This window comes from Piliocolobus tephrosceles, chromosome 9, assembly GCF_002776525.5.
Source record: "Piliocolobus tephrosceles isolate RC106 chromosome 9, ASM277652v3, whole genome shotgun sequence".
Taxonomy (NCBI): domain Eukaryota; kingdom Metazoa; phylum Chordata; class Mammalia; order Primates; family Cercopithecidae; genus Piliocolobus; species Piliocolobus tephrosceles.
In genome coordinates, this window is record NC_045442.1 from 86,824,498 (window position 1) to 86,846,379 (window position 21,882).

Sequence of the window (21,882 nt, forward strand, 5' to 3'; positions counted from 1 at the left end):
TTAGTCATAAAAGGAAAAATAACTAAAAAAAATGGACAAAGGATTTGAATAGACAGTTTTTCAGACAAGACATACAAATAACCAGTAAGCACATGAAAAGATGTTTTACATCATTAGTCACCATGTAAATGGAAATCAAAACCGCAGTGAAATACCATGTCACATCAACTAAGTAACTAAGACGGTTACTAAGTGACCGTCTAAGTAACCATCTTAGTAAACTAAGATGGCTATGTATAATAAAAAAGACAGGTAATAATAAGTGTTGGTGACCTGGAGAAATTGGAATCTACATGTTGGAATGTAAAGTGGAGCAACTGCTCTGAGAAACAGTCTGGCAGTTCTTGAAATGGCTAAATATGGGATAAGGCATGACAAAGCAGTTCCACTCCTAGGTATATACCCAAGAGAAATGAAAACATATCTATGCAAAAATTTGTATGTACATGTTCACAGTAGCAGTAGCCATAATAGCCAAAATGTTGAAACAACTCAAACGTACATCAACTGATAAATGGTTTAAATAATGTGGTTTATCCATGCAATGGACTGTTATTCAGGAATAAAAAGGAATTAAATACTGACTCATGCTACAAATGGATGAACTTTGAAAACTTTCTAAGTGATAAAAGAAAGTCACAAAAGGCCACATATTGTGTGATTACAGGTATATGGAATGTCCAGAATAGAAATATAGACTCAGATAATAGAGTACTGGTTGCCTAGAACTGGTGTTGGGGTAGGGGGTGGGGAAAAATGAGTTTGACTGCTAAAGAGGACTGAGTTTCTTTTCGGGGTGATGAAAATATTCTAAAATTGATTATGGTGATGGTTGTACAATTCTGTGCATTTGCTAAAAACTATTGAATTGCACACCTGCAAAAAAGCCATTGATGGAAAGAAGGAAATTTTTTTTAACAAAGATGCCATGTTGTATGCCTCTTGGAGAATCCCAGGTGGTAGGGACTGAGACTTGCCTATAGCCATGTGAGTGAGATGGGAAGCATATCCTTTTCATACATGGAGGCCTTCAGAGGATCCCACAGCTTGGCCAGCAGCTTGAGTGCAACCCCATGATAGACTTTGACCCAGAAGTACCCAGCTAAGCTGTGCCTAGATTTCTGGCCTGTGGTAACTGTGAGATAATAAATGTCCATTGTTTTAAACTACTGAGTTTTGGAGTAACTTTTATGCAATAGTAAATCACTCATACATAAGTAGCAGCATTGCAATATGTGTTTTTTAAATTTTAGTTTTCTGGAAAACTGTGGTGGCTAAACTACTAAATTATAGTATAATGGATTCTTTTTTTTTTTTTTTTGAAACAGAGTCTCGCTCTGTGGTCCATGCTGGAGTGCAGTGGTGTGATCTTGGCTCACTGCAAGCTCCACCTCCCGTGTTCACACCATTCTCCTGCCTCAGCCTCCCGAGTAGGTGGGACTACAGGTGCTCGCCACCATGCCCTGCTAATTTTTTGTATTTTTAGTAGAGATGGGGTTTCACCGTGTTAGCCAGGATGGTCTCAATCTCTTGACCTCGTGATCCACCTGCCTCGGCCTGCCAAAGTGCTGGGATTACAGGCGTGAGCCACCGCGCCGCCTATAATGGATTCTTTCGTTCCTTATTTTGTTAACCACAATTCATAACCAATAGGCAATGATACACATGTTTATTGAGATATCGTGTAAATTGTTGGGGATAAATTATACTTAAAATGGCTAAAATTCCTTTTATTACAATTTAAAAAGTGTGTTATCTCGGTATAATACGTTACAAGTCTTTGTCAACCAAAACAGGCAATTTTAAGACGATATAGCAGTACATAACATTTCACATATTGTAATGGTTTTCTGGTAACTTTTATATTTAAAACTTATAAGTGGTATTAATATGTTGGGAGATTTACTTATGACTTCAGCAAAGGCACTCAAAAAAGAATCATCGAGGCAAAACTACAGTCTCATAGAAGCCAACCCATTCTTGTAGGAACTATATGAAAGGAGGTTAAAAAGATTTTTGTTCTTTTCCTTTGTATATTTCTGTTCTTCAGTTGAAGAAATGTTGTATGACCATATGAATAAGGAAAGCATTTCGAAATTTCATTTAAGAAATGAAGAGATGTTTTCAAAGTTTGTAAGGATTTTCTCCTTTTCTTCTTACCTTTGACAAAGTGAAAAAAATATATTTATTAGCATGTAAGGATAGCTGAAATATTGTGTGAAAAAAAGCCTGCTGAATTTTCTCCTGTGTTTTATTCTAGAGGTTTTATAGTTTTAGCTCCAATATTAAGGTTCATGATCAATTTTTAGGGGTTAATAGAGTGTTTGGTATGAGCTATGGGTCTAGGTTCTTTATTTTCCTTTATGAATAAACAATTTTTAAATTTAAATTTAAATTTTATTCTTTGCCTGAGGAGGCCTTGGGCTCAAGCTAGCTGGTCTAATATACATTTTAAAATATCAGTTGTTGAAAAGGTAATTCTTTCCCTATTGAGTTTTTTCCCCTTTCTCTATCCTTTGCCCGTTGAGTTCTCTTTGCCCGTTGAGTATTTTTGTTGAAAGTAAACTGGTGATGTATGTGTGTATCTGCTTTTGGACTCTCCTGTTGCTTTTGCTATCTGTTCTTATGTCGGTACCACATTGTCTTTATTTCTATAACTTTATGTAAAGTTTGAAATTGGTTAGTATAAATCCTCCAATTTTGTTCTTTATTTTCAAAAATTTTCTGGGTATTCTAGGTCCTTTGTGTTTTCAAAAGTACTTTAAAATCGGCTTGTTAGTTAAAAAAAAAAAAAAAAGAACTTGCGGTTTCAATTGGGATTGCCTTGACTCTGTAAATCAGTTTGTGGAGAATTGCTATTTTAATGTCATTGAACCTTCCACTACATAAACATGTTACAGCTCTCCTTTTATGTAGTTCTTTAATTTCTTGCAACATGTTTTTTAGTTTTGCAGTGTACAGGTCCTGTGCATATTTTATTGAATTTATATCTTAATATCTTACCTTTTTAATGCCATTGTAAATGGGATTAAAAAATCATTTCTCAAGTATTCCTTACTAATATGTAAAAATACAGCAGATTTTTGTATATTGTCTTTGTGTCTTGTAGCCTTTCTAAATCCACTTATTAGTTCTGGTAGTCTTTTGGTTGGATTTTCTCCACATACAGTCATTGAATGAAGACAGTTTCACATCTTCCTTTCCAATCATGTGCTTTCTGTTTCTTTTTTTTACCTTATTACACTTGTGAGGACCTCAAGTCCAATATTATGATAGAAGTGGTGAGAGCAGATATCCATGTTTTGTGGTCAATTTGAGGGAGAAAGCATTTAGTCTTATATATGGTACAAAAAGCACTAACTACAACATTTTAAAAATGTTAAATTGGACTCAATAAAATTAAAAAGTCTGTACTCTAGGAGACATTGTTAAGGAAAAGAAACAGTGTACTATAGACTGGGAGCAAATGTTGACAATTGATACATCTGACAAAGGACTTTTACCCAGCATTATATAAAAAACTTCAATAAATTAGTAAGAAGTTAGAGAACTCAAATGGCAAAATTGGTAAAAAAAAAAAAAAAAAAAAATTTTGGAGCAACTTATCAAAAGAAGGTATTTGAAATTCTAGTAGACATATTAAAAATTCTCGACATATTTAGTTATTAAAGAAAATTATAATTATGAGCAACTTTTTGCCTACAAGAATGGTCAAAATGAAAAAGACTAACAATACCAAGTGTTGGTGGGGACGTAGAGCAATCAGAATTTTACATAAATTGCTGATAGGAGTGTACAGGCACTTTGGATAACTGTTTAACAGTTTCCTATTAACTTAAACTTGCACTTACTGTATGACCTAGACATTACACCCCTGGGTATAAAATAAAACCTTAAATTCACAAATGATTTGTACAACAGTACTCAGTGCTCAACACTGGAAACAGTATAGTCTATCAACAAGTCTGCAATGGAATATTACTCAGGAGAAGAAAGGAATGAATTGCACAGTGTCACTCTATGAAATTAAAAACATTATATTGAGCAAAAGAAACCAGACAAAAGACTACATTCTGTATGATTTGATTCACATGTAATTCTAGAATCACCAAAACATTAAGAAAGCAGATTAGTGGTTGCCTGAGGTTAGGTAGGGGTGGGGATTGACTGCAGAGGAGCAGAAAAGAACTTTCTATGGTGATGGAATTACTCTGTATTTTGATTGGGTGGTGGTTATACTAAATATACACTTTTTATACGCTTTTGTCAGAACTTAGCATTATACTTAAGATGGGTGCATTTTATTTTATGTAAATTATGTCTTAATATAGTTGTTTTTCAAAAGGGTCTAAACATTTATAGACAGAACATATACCTATGTGTATATATACTGAGATTTTATGTAAAATATTTAAATGTATGTATACTCATAGGAAATGCTTAGAAGGATGTTAAGCAAATTGTTACGGATTATGTCTAGCTGGTGAGAATTTTAGGTGATTAAAAAAATGATTGGACTTTTTATATTATTTGAATTAGTCCTTTCAATGAACACATCTTTGCAAAAGAAAAGAAAAAAGTTTTTTTTGTTATGTAGAAGTTTGATTATCTAGATGTTTTCATTTTTCAAATATTGAGTAGATATTACAATATTTATAAATTATGTATAGAATGTAAGTGCTGTTATTTTGTGTCTGTGTGTTTTTTTGTTTTTTTTTTTTGAGACGCAGTCTGGCTCTGTCACCCAGGCTGGAGTGCAGTGGTGCCTTCTCTGCTCACTGTGAGCTCCGCCTCCAGGGTTCACGCCATTCTCCTGCCTCAGCCTGCTGAGTTGCTAGGACTACAGGCACCCGCCGCCATGCCCGGCTAATTTTTTGTATGTTTAGTAGCGACAGGGTTTCACCGTGTTAGCCAGGATGGTCTCTATCTCCTGACCTCCTGATATATCCGCCTCCGCCTCCCAAAGTGCTGGGATTACCGGCGTGAGCCACCGCGCCTGGCCAGGTGCTGTTACTTTGTAATCACCAGTTAGGAACAATGTACATTACTTTTGATGCCCTTGGTCTCTCTTCTCTGATCCCATTCTGTTATGTCCCCAGAGACGTAACTGCTACCCTGAATTTTGTTTATATTGTTTAATTGCTATAGTTTTATCACATTTGTATCTTGAAGCTGTGTTGTTTTGCCCTGCATGCTGTTGAACTTTATAACTAGAATTGTATTGTGTGTGTACTTCTTTCATTTGCTTTTTTATTCTGTATAATGTGAGATTTGAGACTCATTTGTATTTTTGTATGGCTGTAGTTCATTGGTATCTCCTTGTCTTATTGTGTTACATTATGAATATTCCACAATTTGTCCTTTGTAGTATTGATGAATGACTGGATTGTCAATTTTTTAAAATCTGTCATGAGCAATGGGGATGTGAACATTGTGCATGTCTTTTTGTGTTCTTGGGCAAGAGTTTCTCTTTGTGTATGGTCAGGTGTATAGCTGCTGGGTTGTAGGATAATGCATATCTTCAACTTTTCTAGAAGTGGTCGTTTTCTGTTGCTGTATAACAAATTACCACAAACTTAGAGGCTTAAAACAACACACATTTTAAAATCTCATGGTCCTATAGGTCAGAAATGCAGTAGACTTGGCTGGGTTATCTGCTATGGGTTTAACGAGGCTGAAATCAAGTTGTCAGTAGGGCTGCATTCTTTTCTACAGGCTCTGGAGAGAAATCAACTCCCACACTTATTTGGGTTGTTGGTAGAATTCAGTTCATATGGTTCATAAGGACTGAGGTCCATGTGTCCTTGCTGGATGTCAGCTGGTGGTCATTCTCACCTTCTACAGGCCACACATTCCTTGCCTTGTGACCCTCTTTCTTTCTTCGTCTTCTAAGCTGGCAGTAGGAGGTTGAATCTCTCTCATGCTTTGAATCTCTCTAATATTTTTTTCCTTTTCTAGATGGAGACCATTCTCTGCTTTTAAGGACTCATATGATTTGATTGGGTCCACTGGGATAATCTAGATTACTCTTTCTATTTTATCTCCATGGTCGTTTCACAGCTATACTCAGATTAGTATTTGAATAACCAGGGGCAGGAATCTTGGGGGACTATCTTTAGATTTCTGACTACCACTCTATATAATATGTTGTTTTCCGCAGTGGTGGTGCCAGTATACATTTACCTTAGCAGACATTGGAGTTCTTGTTCCATGTTGTTAATATTGTTACTCAATATTGTCAGATATTTAGGCTGAGAAGTGGTATCTCATGGTGTTTTTAATCTATGGGTCCATATTTATAAGTAAAGACAGTTTTATTTTGTTGCTTTTTAAGAAGTTTTACATAAATAATTTTATTCTGTATGTACTCTCTAACATACGAGGTTTTCCCTCAGATTTGTGCTTTTGTGGTTTGAGTTTTAATAACTACTGTATGGTGTTTTATTGTATGAATAGATCACAATTGGTTCATTCTTTCATTGATGAAAATTTAGATTGTTTCTTAGTTCTCCTTGTGAATGTGTGAGAGAATTTCTTGAAGATATATATAAAGACTGCATATACATTGGTAAAATCTAGAAGTGAAAATCATGTGCATCTTCCCTGTTTTACTGTATAGAGAGACTTACAAAAAGTAGATTCTTTCCTTCCCTCCATTCTTTTTTGCTTTCTTTTGTTACTGCTTTTATCCAATTTGACAAGCAAATGTCTTTATTGTCTTTAAAGAAGCTTACACAGGTAATATTACAATGCTAAAAAATTCAAATACTGTAAGTACATAAAGAAAAAGTCTCATCTAGTTATACTGGGTATTTTAATAAAAGTGGGATCATACTACATACAATATTTTGAAGTACGCTTTTTCACCTAGATCAATACATACAGATCTGCATTCTTCATTTTAATAATTAGGTAGTATTCCTTTGCCGGTTGACTTTTGTTTACTGTTCTATACTTAGTACCTAGCAATCAATAAATATTTGTGGGATGAATGAAGAATATACGGGTACATATATTTGTGAATTACTCAACCCTTCCCCGTTAGTGGATATTTAGTGTGCTCTGATTTGTATTTTTTAAAATGGTGTCACAGTGATCATTCTCGCATATATGTTTTTGAACATTTATGGATGTATTCTTATAGTCTAGAGCCCTAGAAGTGGAATATTCTGGTCAAAGGGGATTTAAATTGGGTAGTTGGTTGTCCCATTTTTATTTCAATCTGTACTCCGACTAATGGTGTTTTGGTGCTCTTTCCCCTGTTCGCCTGCCTACAACATTATCTATTACCAATCCCTTATTTTTCTGTATCTTAAAATTAATGTTGAAATTTTTATCAAAATAATACTTGGACATTGTTTAAAAATAGGGAGCATAAAGTCTTACAATGAAAAATAGAGGCAAACTTTTCTTGTTACAGTACCTACTTTTAATATTTCTAAACATGTTATTCCACTGTTATTTATTTATCCACTTTAAATATTACGCATTGCCTTCTTATTTTGATAGTTGAGGATTTGGACATCTTAAACTCCTCATTTGCTTTTTCCCACTCTGACTATGGTTACATCCCTATATTTAGTGAAATCAATAAGAAATATTTAGTGACAACTATTCATCTGCAAATCAGGTAGTAGTCTGTGACTACATTTCCTTTCTTATGTAATTTTTAAGTTAAATTACCTAGTTTTTTTCACCTGCATCACTTTTTAATACAGATTCTTGCTAGACGGATCATCTTTTCTCAGTCTGTATATTTTCATAAAACAAAAACTGTCAGTCCTTTCACACAACATCTGTACAACTTGGTGTACAGTTCTGAGGGGCAAAAGAGTTAGGAAACTTGAATTCTGCTCCTGACTTTTCTGAATAGCTTGACCTCTGACAAGCAGCCTTGCTTCTCTCTGCCTTGTTTACTTATTTTTTAAAATGGCATTGGGTTTGAACTGGTTGGTCTCTGATTCCTTTCAGTTCTGCCATTCTGGTTTTTTTGGTCTCCTATTGAATCTTAATTGTATCACTTAAATAGCTAACTGTAACAGCTTGTGGGGAGAGTGCATTTTACAACTTGGAGAAGAAAAAGGCTTGGGTGAGAAAGACAAGATAATATGGAAACTTGAAGGGCTGCTGTATAGAGAATAATTAGGCTGGTTTCACGTGATTCAAAACTAATACCGTAGTTGAACGGGAGGTTCTCTTGCTTCAGCGTAACAGACACACTCTTAACAGTTAATTCCTGTCCAACATTGAAGTGGGCCACCCTAAGTGATGGGTATTTCCTAACACTGAAAGGACAGAGGTCAAGGTAGATAGGCAAAAATGATGCTTTAGAGACAGGTTGAAGTTATTTAAGCCCCAGCCAGCCAGGGATACTACCAGATGACTTCTCTAACCTTCTGGCCTCCCACAGGTGGAAATCAATGGCATAAGGTTGTTAAAATAATTTTAAAAAACCTATTGTGGCTTGACTCATTGGTCATGACTTTAACCAAATTATAGTAATGATGATTCATACACTTTTTTAAAAAAGTGCATTTTTTTTTTTTTTGTTTGAAGTGCCTAAGTAGTGTTCTCAGTTTTGAAATGTTACTCTTCTAAGTCTTGTGTAGTTCTTGATGATTATCTGGGAAAGCAGCCCTTTTCTTCTTTTTGAGTGATCTTTGAAAACTTGACACTTTCCACTTAAACTAAGCTGGGAACTTTGAGTTTGAGTTTTTAGGTCCTGTTGAGATACGCAACTAAATTTGTCACTGACTATGTGTGTTGCCAAGTTTTCTGGAGATGTTTACCAGTCTGGGCAATTTTGATAGTATTATCTTACAGTTTTTGCTGTGAAGCAGTCTTTAAATATAAGATATTTATAGGAGCAAGCCCTTGGGGGAAAAAAGCATTCTTACTAGTTTTATTAAATTAATTAATTAATTACAATGCCCTCATTCCCAATTCTGGAGGTAGAATTTTGGTCACCTTAGCGTCTGAGTGAAGAGGTAATGTGTGTGCTTACATTTCCTGAACTACCTCAGGTCTCCTCTAACCGCTGGGTGTCTTGTTCCTGCTGAACTGTACTGTACAGTAGACTGCACTGTACTAGTGAATGCATCAGTCTGTGGTAGGATTTTTTGACCTAGCTCTGTTGAGAGTTGGGGTTGGATAATTCATTCTTGTGGGGAACTGTTCTGTGTATTGTAGGATGTTTAGTCGCATCCCTGGCCTCTTCCTACTAGGCACCATTAGCACCCCCACAGTTGTGGCAATTAAAAATATCTCCAAGACACTGGCAAAATCCCCTGGGGTGATAAATTGCCCCTGTTGAGAACCACAGACTTACGAATGCCGCTCAGTTGGCCCTCTGCCACGTTAAGGTCTTCCTACTCTTATCTGGTTTCTCCACTTTCCCAGCCTTGCTCACAGCCTCGTGTCGCCTGACTCTGCTCTGCTCAGCTAATTAGGCAGAAGTTGCTAAGTAGAAGGTGGAATCAGTGGGGAATAGGGCGGAGCTGGAGTCAGGTGTGGCCCTGGGTAGTGGCTGAGCACTGCAGCACACAGATGGGTGTGTGTGTGAGTGTTTTTTTTTTTTTTTTTTTTTTTGTGGTAGCTAAGATTAGACTGCTAAAGCAAATGTTCTTTGACATGAAAATAAACCGACACCACTGCTGGTCCTAGTGCACAATACTAGTCAGGTATGTGGTATCTTTATATTGTCTCAAGCCTACCTTGGATTCTGTTGTTAACGAAAGAAAGCTTCAAGCATGTTTCCTCCTTAATGTTTTTATTTGAAAGAGCAGAGAAAAGTGAAACCCGTTCTTGACGAACTTCATGTTCAATATAGTTTCAATTTTCAGGTGACTTAAATAGCTAGATCCATTTTTTACATGTATGAAATGAGGTGGGAGAGTTTGTAAATTTGAAGCAGCAGCAGTTTACTGAATGCAACCAGGTATGATACTATGCCCTCAAGAAATACTTGGAGTGCACAGGGAGTGAGACAGGCACCATCATGTAAGCAGTGGTAGTTCACAGGTGGTGAGGGGTAAGATCTCATAAACGGAGACTGGGACAAGTGTTCACATTCCCTGCTTATATTCATTTTCAAACAGTCACTGTTTATAATATGTCTGTTCTGAGCTTTATGAATTTTTTTTTTTTTTTACTTAAGATCATCCTAACTGCCCATTTTGTAAACTTTATTCTCTTAACATTTATTATGTCATATTTTCTGATTTTAAATAACTTTTAATGACTGCATATTGCATTTTGTGGTTATATCCTAAGTGGTTTACTTAATGATTTCTGTATTGTTTAACGTGGATTGTTTTAAAGAATTTTGCTATTATAGTTATCATTTGATGAATATCTTCAGCATAAATTTTAGTCCACAGTTTAGATTATTTCTTTCAGATAGTGTTATTAACTAGAATGGTGTGGATTTTTTTTTTTTGGGGGGGACGGATTCTTGCAGGCTGGAGTGCAGTGGCATGATCTCGGCTCACTGCAACCTCTGCCTCCCGAGTTCAAGCAATTCTCCTGCTTCAGCCTCCCGAGTAGCTGGGATTACAGGTGCCCACCACTGCATCTGGCTAACTTTTGTATTTTTAATAGAGACAGGATTTCACCATGTTGGCCAGGCTGGTCTCGAACTCCTGACCTCAGGTAATCCACCCGCCTCTGCCTCCCAAAGTGCCGGGATTACAGGCGTGAGCCACCGTGCCTGGCCTGGTGTGGATATTTTTAAGGCTGTTGATTCATATTGCTGAATCCTTTCCTAAAGGATTCTAATTAATGCTTCCACTAGCAAGGTGTTGAGTGGCCATTTTAGGGCATCCTTGCCAGTGTTGATGTTTTCTAAAAAGAAAACATCATCTGTTTAACAGGTGGAAAACATCTAATCTTTCATTGACTTTTTGTTTTTGTTTTCCTTTAAAAGTTCATTAGCTTCTTTTGTGCAATTGACCGTACATGTCCTTTTCCTATTAATCTTTTGGAGGTGTTATAGTGTTTTTTCAAAGCAATTTGCTTTATATAGCTTCTTTATATATGAAGGGTAGGGCTTTTTGTCTATCATTTTTGTAAAAAAAAAAGCTTACCTAGTTTTCCACTTACGTCTTTTGCTTTATGTGAAACTTACAAAAAAAGTACACAGGCTGGGCGCGGTGGCTCACGTTTGTAATCCCAGTACTTTGGGAGGCCGAGGCAGGCAGATCACCTGAGGTCAGGGGTTCAAGACCAGCTTGGCCAACACAGTGAAACCCTGTCTCTACTAAAAATACAAAAATTAGTTGGGCATGGTGGCAGGCTCCTGTAATCCCAGCTAGTCGGGAGGCTGGGGCAGGAGAATCGCTTGAACCCGGTAGGTGGAAGTTGCAGTGAACTGAGATTGCGTGTCTCAAAAAAAAAACACAAAGAGTATAGGGAATTACTACATATTATTTACTAAGATTCATCAGTTTGTATTTTACCTCGTTAGCTTTATCACTCTTTCCCCCTTTCTTTATATGCATATATAAAAATGCATTTTTTTGTGATTCATTTGAGTTTAAGTTGTATAGGTCCTGAGAACACTTCAACATGTATTTCTAAGAGCCAGGGTATTCTCTTGCGTAACCACAGTAAAATTACCAGTCAAGAAATTTAACAATTGGTACGGTGTTGTTATCTAATTTATAGTGCAATTTCAACACTATAATGTCCTTTATTGCCCTTTTGTTTTCCATGTCCACTATCCAGTCCAGAATCACTGTGAAATTAATTGTCGTATTTTAGTCTCCTTTAATCTGGAGTACTTTGTTAACCTTTCATTGTCATTCTTGACATTGATCTTTTGGAAGAGTACAGATCAGTTATTTTTTTAGAATGTCCCTCACTTTTTACTTGTCTGAAGTTTCCTCATGGTTAGATTCAGTTCATGCATTTTATGCAAGGATAACAAAAAAGTGATTTTTATTTTTCTCAGTGCAACATATTAGGAGCAACCTGATGTCAGTTTGTTCCAATATTGCTGATAACATCAGATGGTTGGTTAAGTTGGTATCTGCCAGATTTCTTTACTGCCGTGATACTGTTTTCCTCTTTGAAGTTAATATGTATTGACACTGTGTTAATATCGTGTTCCTCATCAAACTTTCACCCACTAGTTTTAGCCTCCAATGATGACTTTCCAACTGCATGCTTCCTTCTGTAGCTATTGATTGGCATTCTACTGTAAGGAAGACCTTTCCCTCCTCCCTCCACGTCCCATTTATTTATTTGTTCAATTATTTATTTGAATGATTCATATACATATTTAGTGGTCTGTAATTCATTACTGTGATTATTTTGATACTAAAATCGTCCCAAATTTGGTCTGTGTAAACTCTTTCAGACTGGCTTCTGTGTTCTTTTTATATGTCTCCACAATTCTTTGAGTACTTATTTACCTTCTGGTGCAAAAAGATGCTTTGGGCTCATTTTGTATGACCCACCCCTCAAATCAGCTTTTCTTGTTATTTATTTATTTACTTATTTTTTGAGAAGGAGTCTTGCCCTGTCCCCCGGCTGGAGTGCAGTGGCGCGATCTCAGCTTACTGCAAGCTCCGCCTCCTGGGTTCACGCCATTCTCCTGCCTCAGCCTCCTGAGTAGCTGGGACTACAGGCGCCTGCCACTATGCCTGGCTAATTTTTTTTTTTTTTTTTTTTTTTTTTGGATTTTTAGTAGAGACAGGGTTTCACTGTGTTAGCCAGGATGGTCTTGATCTCCTGACCTCGTGATCTGCCTGCCTTGGCCTCCCAAAGTGCTGGGATTACAGGCGTGAGCCACCGCACCTGGTCTCAAATTAGCTTTTCTTAGAGGAGCATTGTTACTATTAGTGAGGAATGAATGGTATTTGGAAATCAAGATCTGGATATATGACGTGCTTATTGCAACTGGTGTGTCATTATTTCTAGGCCTATTCAGTGGCCACAGCTAGGATATGTTTGTGTGTGTGTAAATACATATATGTATATCCATGTTTTAATATTTTATTAAACAATTTTTTTAGAGATAGGGTCTCTAAAGAGGGAGCTAACTCCCTCCAGCCCTTTTTTTAAATAATATTTTTAATTTTTAATTTTTGTGGGCACATAGTAGGTATGTATATATTTATGAGGTGCATGAGATGTTTTGATACAGGCATGCAATGTGAAATAATCATATCGTGGAGAATAGGATATCCATCCCCTCATGCATTTATCCTTTGTGTAACAAGCAATCCAATTACACTCTCATTTAAAAATATATAATTGTTATTATTGACTATAGTCATTCTGTTGTTCTATCAAATAGTAGGTCTTATTTATCCTTTCTGTTTTTTTTGTGCCCATTAACCATCCCCACCTTCCCCACAGCCCCCCATTACCCTTCCCAGCCTCCAGTAACCATCTGTCTACTCTCTATGTTCATTAGTTCAATTGTTTTGATTTTTAGATTCCATAAATAAGTGAGAACGTGTGATGTTTGTCTTTTTGTGTCTGGCTTATTTCACCCTCTGGCTCTTTTATGAGGTCCCTAATCCCATTCATTAAGGCTATGCCCTCGTGATTTAATCACCTTGTGAAGTCCTCGAGTCTTAATATTAGCATTGGCAATTTAGTTTCTTTGTTTTTCGTTTCTCTTTTTGTTTAGAGACAGTCTCACTTTATCACCCAGGCTGGAGTGCAGTAGTGCTCACTGCAACCTTGACCTCCTGAGCTCCAGTGATCCTCCCGCCTTAGCTTCCTGCGTAGCTGGGACTTTTAAGCTGGGATGCTTTAAGGTGCATGCCACCATGCCTGGCTAGTTTTTTTTTTAAATTTAATTTTTATTTTTAGTAGAAATGAAACCTCACTGTGTTATGCAGGCTAGTTTTGTGTTCCTGAGCTCAAACAGTTCTTCTGCCTTGGCCTCCCGGAGTGCTAGGATTACAGGCTTGAACCAGGATACCAGACTGTGATTAAGTTTCAGCATGAGAATTTCGGGGGACACATTCATACCCTAGCAACATCTATGTATACACACTTATATATTAACAACTATGAGTTCATATTGATTCTACCCGTATTAATCTAACACCATGAGGGGGTGGTACTTCTTGCATCTTCCTTAGGTTGAATTTCGTCAAATGCTTTTCTTGCATCTTGCCCACACTCTGTGCAAATATATACTATACTTATTTCTACAAGTTTTATAGTTTTTGACTTTAGGTTTTAGATCTATGATCAATCTCAAATTATTTTTTGTTAATAGTTTGAGATAGGGGTTGAAGTTCATCATTTTTCTGTATTGGATATCCAACTGATCTAGCACTGTTGAAAAGACTTTTCATTCCCCATTGAATTGCTTTGATTCCTCCTCTGAAAATCAGTTAACTGTATATGTGTGAGTCTGTTTCTGGACTTTGTATTCTGTTCTCTTGATCTGTTTGTTTGTCTTTAGGGCAGCACATTATTGTAGCTCTGTAAGAAGCCTTGAAGTCAGATAGTTTAAGTCATTCAACTTTGTTCTTTTTCAAGATTGTTTGGCTGTTCTAGGTCCTTTGAATTTTCATATACATTTTAAAATCAAAAGCCTAATTTCTATAAAAGTGCCTAGTGGGAATATGGTTGGAATTGTGATTTAGGCAGAATCAACATCTTGACAGTGTTGAAATTTTCAAATTACAAACATGGTATATATCTTCATTTACTTACGTATTTAATTTCTTTCAGCAGTGTTTTGTGGTTTTCAGTATATGGGGCTTCCATGTCTTTTGTTAAGTTTATTCTTAAGTAATTTGCTTTTTGGTATTAAGAAATGTTTTTAAAATTTCATTTTGTTGTTGGAAGATAGAAATACAATTGTTCGGCTGGGCGCAGTGGCTCAAGCCTGTAATCCCAGCACTTTGGGAGGCCAAGACGGGCAGATCACGAAGTCAGGAGATCAAGACCATCCTGGCTAACACGGTGAAACCCCGTCTCTACTAAAAAATACAAAAAACTAGCTGGGCGAGGTGGCAGGCGCCTGTAGTCCCAGCTACTCGGGAGGCTGAGGCAGGAGAATGGCATGAACCTGGGAGGCGGAGCTTGCAGTGAGCTGAGATCCGTTCACTGCACTCCAACCTGGGGGACAGAGCGAGACTCCGTCTCAAAAAAAAAAAAAAAAAAAAAAAGGTAATACAATTGTTCTGTATATTGACCTGCCATCCTGCAACTTTGCCAAACTTACTTAGATGAATCTTGCTAGACTGACATGATTCTTAAGAATTTATTTGTTAACAATTAGCCTCTGAAAAGAAAGTTTTATAACTTCCTTTCAAATATTTATGGATAGTATTTCTTTTCCTTGCTTATTACATTTAATAGGATCTTCTGTATACTATAATGTTGGGTAGACTTGGTGCGATTTCTGTCACCATCTTTGCCATCTTGCCAGTCTTTGAGGGAAAGTCCTCAGAATTTCATTATGTTATTTGCTGTAGGTTTATATGATAGAGGAAATTTCTTTCTGTTTATAGGTGTGCTAAAATTTTTATTTTTTTTTAACCCAGAGTGGATATGGAACTTTGTCAGGTGCTTTCATCACATCTGGTATTATGGTAAATGAAATTGCCTTTTGTACATGAATCCAAATTTTATATTCCTGGAGTAAATACTGCAGTATTGTGATATATTATTATTATTTTTGTAAGTTAACTGATTTTGATCTTTCCATTGTTTTGCTGAGGATGTTTTCATCTGTGTTAATCAACTATGGTCATGTTTTATAGTTTTTTTATAATTAAAAATGTTTTGGTAATGGGTTTATGCAAACCTTGTAAATGAGTTGGGAATTGTCTACTCCTTTATTTTCTTCCACATGTGTCTGATAGACTTCACCAGTGAAACCATCTGAGTTTTGAGTTTTCTTTTTGTAAAAGGGTAGGCTAACCATTTTAACTTATTTAATAGATATATGGCTATTTAGCTTTTAAAAGTTTTATCTTGTGTCAGTTGTGGAAAGTGTTGTGCTTTTCACCCTATTATTAGTGCTGTGTGGTTTAACTTTCCATCCTCTTTATTTTAACCCGTGTCTTTATATTCAAAAGGTATCTCTTGTAGACATAATTGGGTCTTGTTTTTTTCTTCTCCCCAATCTGAAAAAGAGCTACATTTTAATTGGAATATTTATTTAGTCTCCTTAATGATACACAATTGATCCTCATTATTTGAGGATTCCATACATGTGAAAATTGCAAAATTTATTTGTAACCCCTAAATCACTTGAAGTGTTCCTGTAGTCATTCACAGACATGCACAGAGTAGCGAAAAATTTGAGTTATCTTGACACATTTTTCCCAACTGAGGTCAAATAAGGTGACACTCTGCCTTCTTGTTTCAGCTCTCATACTTTGAAAAACAAGGATCCTTTTCCACACATCAAGAAAAGAAAACTGCAGGCCAATATCTCTGAATGTTGAGACAAAAATCCTCAGCGAAATACTAGCAAACTAAATTGAGCAATACATTAGAAAGATCATTCAACATGACCAAGTGGGATTTATCCCTGGGATGCAAGGATGCTTCAGCATATGCAAATCAGTTTGTATGGTACATCATATCAACAGAATGAGATAAAAACTGTGTGATCATTTCAATTAGTGCTGAAAAAACATTTGATGAAATGTAACATCTCTTTATGTTCAAAAACCCTCAAAAAACTGGGAATAGGAGGAACATACCTCAACATAATTAAAGCCATATATGACATACTCACAGCTAGTATAATACTGAATGGGGAAAAACTGAAAGCCTTTCCTCTAAGGCAAGTTTGTCCAATCCATGGCTCAAGGGCCACATATGGTCCAATACAAATTTGTAAACTTTCTTAAAACATTATTTTTTTGTTTAGCAATTTTTTTAAAGCTCATCAGCTATCATTAGTGTTAGTGTATTTTTTTTTTTTTTTTTTTTTTTAGATGCTCTGTCACCAGGCTGGAGTGCAGTGGTGCGATCTCAGCTCACTACAATCTCCGCCTCCCAGGTTCAAGTGATTCTACTGCTTCAGCCTCCTGAATAGCTGGGATTACAGGTGCACGCCACCACACCCAGCTAATTTTTGTATTTTTAGTAGAGATGGGGTTTCACCATGTTGGCCAGGATGGTCACGATCTCTTGACCTTGTGATCTGCCTGCCTCAGCCTCCCAAAGTGCTAAGATTACAGGCATGAGCCACTGCACCTGGCCTAGTGTTAGTATATTTTATGTGTGGTTCAAGACAATTCTTCCAGTGTGGTCCAGGGAAACCAAAAATTGGACACTGCTGCTCCAAGATCTGGAATATGACAACGATGCCCACTGTCACCACTGCTATTCAACACAGTACTAGAAGTTCTAGCTAGAACAGTCAGACAAGAGAAGCATATAAAGGGTATCCAGATTGGAAAGGAAGAAGTCAAATTATCCTTGTTTACAGATGATACAATCTTGTATTTGGAAAAACCTGAAGACTCCACAAGAAAACTATTAGAACTGGTAAATTCAGTGAAGTTGCAGGATACAAAATTAACATACCAAAATCAGTAGCATTTCTGTTTGTCAACAGTAAACAATGTGAAAAAGAAATAAAAAAGTATCCCGTTTGGAAGCCACACATAAAATAAAACACCTAGGAATTAACCAAATAAATGAAAGCTCTCTATAATGAAAACTATAAAACACTGATGCAAGAAATTGAAGAGGATCCCCCAAAATGGAAAAATATTACATGTTCATGGATTGGAAGAATCAGTATTGTTAAAATGTCCATACTACTCAAAGCAAATCCTACCTAGATTAAATGCAAACTACTCAAAGCAAATCCTACCTAGATTAAATGCAAATCCTACCAAAATGTGAATGACATTCTTAAAAAAAAAATCCTAACATTTTTGTGGAACAACAAAAGACCCAGAATAGCCAAAGCTGTTCTAAGCAAAAGAACAAGACTGGAGGAGTTACGTTACCTGACTTAAAATTATACTATGGAGATACAGTAACCAAAACAGCATGGTACTGACATCAAAACAGACCCATAGACCAATGGAACAGAATAGAGAACTAAGAACCCAGAAATAAATCCACACATGTACAGTGAGCTCATTTTTGACAAAGGTGCCGAGAACATACTCTGGGGAAAAGACAGTCTCTTCAATAAATCGTGCTAGGAAAACTGGATATCCATATGCAGAAGAATTAAACTAGACCCCTATCTCTTACTGTATACAAAAATCAAATCATAATGGATTAAAGACTTACATCTAAGACCTCAAACTATGAAACTACTACAAGGAAACATTGGGGAAAATCTTCAGGACATTGTTCTGGGCAAAAATGCCTTGAGCTATATCCCACAAGCGTAGGCAACCAAAGCAAAAATGAACAAATGGGGTCACATCAAGTTAAAAAGCTTCTTCTGCATAGCGAAGGATACAGTCAACAAAAGGAAGAGACAACACACAGAATGGGAGAAAATATTTGCAAACTACCCAGCTGGCAAGGGCTTAATAACCAGAGTATATGAGGAGTTCAACTAACTCTATAGGAAAAAATAATGTAATAATCCAATTAAAAATGGGCAAAAGATTCTAATAGACATTTCTCAAAAGAAGTACAAGTGGCAAACAGGCATATGAAAAGGTGCTCAACATCGATCATCAGAGAAATGCAAATCAAAACTACAATGAGATATCATCTTACCTAATTAAAATGTCATATCCAAGAGACAGGCAATAATAAATGCTGGTGAGGATGTGGAGGAAAGGAAACCCTCATACACTGTTGGTATGAATGGAAATTGACCACTGTGGAGAACAATTTGGAGGTTCCTCAAAAAACTAAAAATTGACCTATCATGTGATCTAGCAATGCCACCGCTAGGTATACACCCCTCCCCGCCATAAAAGAAATCAGTATGTCAAAGAGATACTTGCACTCCTATTTTTGTTGCAGCACTTTGCATTAGCTAAGATTTGCCAGCAACCTAAGCATTCATCAGCAGATGAATGGATAAAGAAAATGTGGTACACAGTGGAGTACTTACTATTCAGCCGTCAAAAAGAATGAGATCCAGTCATTTGCAGCAATATGGATGGAACTTGAGATCATTATGTTAAGTGAAATAAGCCAGGCACAGAAAGACAAGCCTTGTATGGTCTCACTTATTTGTGGAATCTAAAAATCAAAACAATTGAACTCATGGATGTAGAGAGTAGAAGGGTGGTTACCAGAGGCCAGGAAGGGGAGTGGGGGGCTGAAGGGAAGGTAGGATTGTTAATGGGTACAGAAAAATGGAATGAATAAAACCTACTATTTGATAGCACAATAGCATGGTTATAGTCAATAATAACTGCACATTTTAAAATAACTTAGAGTATAATTAGATTGTTCATAACTCAGAGGATAAACTCTTGAGCGTATGGATACCTTATTCTCCATGATGTACTTATTTCACATTGCTTACCTGTATCAAAACATCTAAAGTACCTCATAAATATATACACCTACTGTGTACCCACAGAAATTTAAAAAAGGGTTCTTTCCCAGTCTGTTCAGTGCCACATTTTCCACATTTTTATACTTCTTTTGGGGTGATTTTGCTGTTTAAAATGACCCCAAATGTAGGGCTGAGGTGCCACCTAGTGATCCCAAGTGCAAGAGGCTGTGATGTGACTATGGAGAAAATTCATGTATTAGATAAGCTTCACTCAGACAAGAATTGTAGTGCTGTTGGCCATGTGTTTAATATAAGTAAATTAACAATAGATATTAAATGAAGTGTTTTAAACAAAAACACATATAAAGCAAGATTAGGTATTGATCATTTGACTAAGGTAGCAGGACCAGAGGCTTGCCGGGACTTAATACTATTTTCTCGAGAGCAGTGGTTCCATATTTGGTAACTCAGTGTTCATGATGACTTTATAGAGTGTAACTGCTATGAATGATGAGAATTCACTGTAGTTGGGTTTAGATCTACTAGTTTACTGTTTGTCCTCTGGTGTCCTTTTTTTTTTTTTTTTCTGCTACTCTTTTTCTACTTCTTTTTGGGCTAATTGAATATTTTTTAGTATTCCATTTAATGACTTTTTTTTTTTTTTTTTGCAGTTGCATCCTTGTCCTTGCCTATTTAGAATTAACATACTACTTCTCATAAAATGTAAGAATTGCAATAACACAGTTCCATTCCCTACCCGGTCATTGTGCTGTTGTTGTCATATATATTTATATTTATGTTTGTATTTATGATGTAGGGTCTTACTCTCTTGCCCAGGCTGGAGTGCAGTGTCACAGTCTTGGCACACTGTATCCTCCACCTCCTGGGTTCAAGCAATTCTCCCACCTCAGCTTCCTAAGTAACTGGGACTACAGGCATGCGCCACTATGCCCGGTTAATTTTTGTGCTTTTTGTAGAATTGGGGTTTCACCATGTTGCCCAGGCTGGGCTTGAACTCCTAGGCTCAAGTGATTTACCCACCTTGGCCTCCTAAAGTGCTGGGATTACAGAGGTGACAGCCTACTGTCATGTATTTTATGTACACCTACATTATAAGCCCCGTGATACAGTGTTGTTATTGCTTTCAACAGCCAGTGAGTGTCTTCTAAAGAAATTAAGAGAATAAATTGAAAGATAGTTCTTTACATTTATCCACACATTTAACACTTCTAGTACTTTTTTTTTTTGGTGGATCCTAATTTTTATATGTTATCATTTGCTGGGGATTAATTTCCTTAGTTTTTGTTTATCAGACCATGTCTTTATTTTGTCTTCACTGTTGAAGGATGTTGTTGCTGCATGTGGAGTTCTGGGCTGATAGTTCTCTTTGAGCATTATAGATGTTGTTGCATTACTTCCTGACTTGTTTTTCCGATTAAAAAAATCAGCTGGCCATCGTGTTACTGTTATTGTCATCATTGTTATTGTTTATTCTTAGTTACTTTCAAGATTTTTCTCTTTTTGGTTTTCAGCAGTTTATCTACAGTGTGCTCAGGTGTATTTCTATTTGTATTAATCCTACTTAGTGTTCACTGAGTCTTTTGGATTTATAAGTCAGTATTTTTTGTTGAATTTGGAAAGATTTTGGTTATTGCATCTTCAGATATTTTCTCTGCTAAAGTTTTACTTTCTTCCCCTCCACCTGCATTTCTGATTATATACATGTCATAATGATTGATATTATCTCAGAAGTTTGTGAGAGTTTATTCATTTTTCTCCAGTCTTTTTTTCTGTTTTTCAGTGTGGATAATTCCTACTGGTTTGTTTTCCAGTTCATTGACTGTGTCATATTCAGTCGGCTGTTAAGATCATAGAGTGAATTTTTTGTTTTAATTTTCAATCTTTCCTGTTTTTGAATTTATATTTGTTTCTATTTTATACTTTTTTTTTTTTAATTTTTTGAGATGGAGTCTTACTCTGTTGCCCAGGCTGGAGTGCAGTGGCACAGTCAGCTCGCCGCAGCTTCCGCCTCCCAGGTTCAAGCGATTTTCCTGCTCAGCCTCCTGAGTAGTTGGGATTACAGGTGCCTGCCACCACATCTGGCTGATTTTTGTATTTTTAGTAGAGACAGTGTTTCACCATGTTGGCCAGGCTGGTTTCGAACTCCTGACCTCAGGTGATCGGCCCACCATGGCCTCCTGAAGTGCTGGGATTACAGGCATGAGCCACCACGCCTGGCCACTTTTTATTTCTTTGCTGAGATTTCATACCTGTTCCCTCATTAAGACCATGTGTTGTTAACTTTCTCTTACTTTCAGTGGGTAACAGCTGAAATAAGCCTTATTCTGATATGGTAATTCTCGTTTACTTTTGACTGGTGCTTACTTAACCTTTTTAGTCCTCTTTTTAAACTTTTTGTGCTATTCATTGGGTATGTCTTATGTAAATAATATGTAACTGAA

General features: G+C 36.5%; 1 protein-coding gene and 1 pseudogene across 5 annotated transcripts in view; both read left to right on the top strand.

Annotated features, from left to right (window-relative positions):
- LOC111529800 overlaps positions 1 to 21,882 on the top strand; it is a 712,005-nt pseudogene that overhangs the window by 327,066 nt on the left and 363,057 nt on the right. The window lies entirely within an intron of this gene.
- The window catches only part of MARCHF8 (membrane associated ring-CH-type finger 8), a 148,404-nt gene that overhangs the window by 4,372 nt on the left and 122,150 nt on the right, over positions 1 to 21,882 (top strand). The window contains exon 1 of one of the 4 annotated variants that reach the window (XM_023196753.2): positions 9,614 to 9,680. The exons of the other annotated variants lie outside the window; for them this stretch is intronic. The gene's annotated coding sequence lies outside the window, so the exon portion shown is untranslated. Of the gene's footprint in view, positions 1 to 9,613; positions 9,681 to 21,882 lie in introns of those variants that run through there. 4 annotated transcript variants of the gene reach the window in all.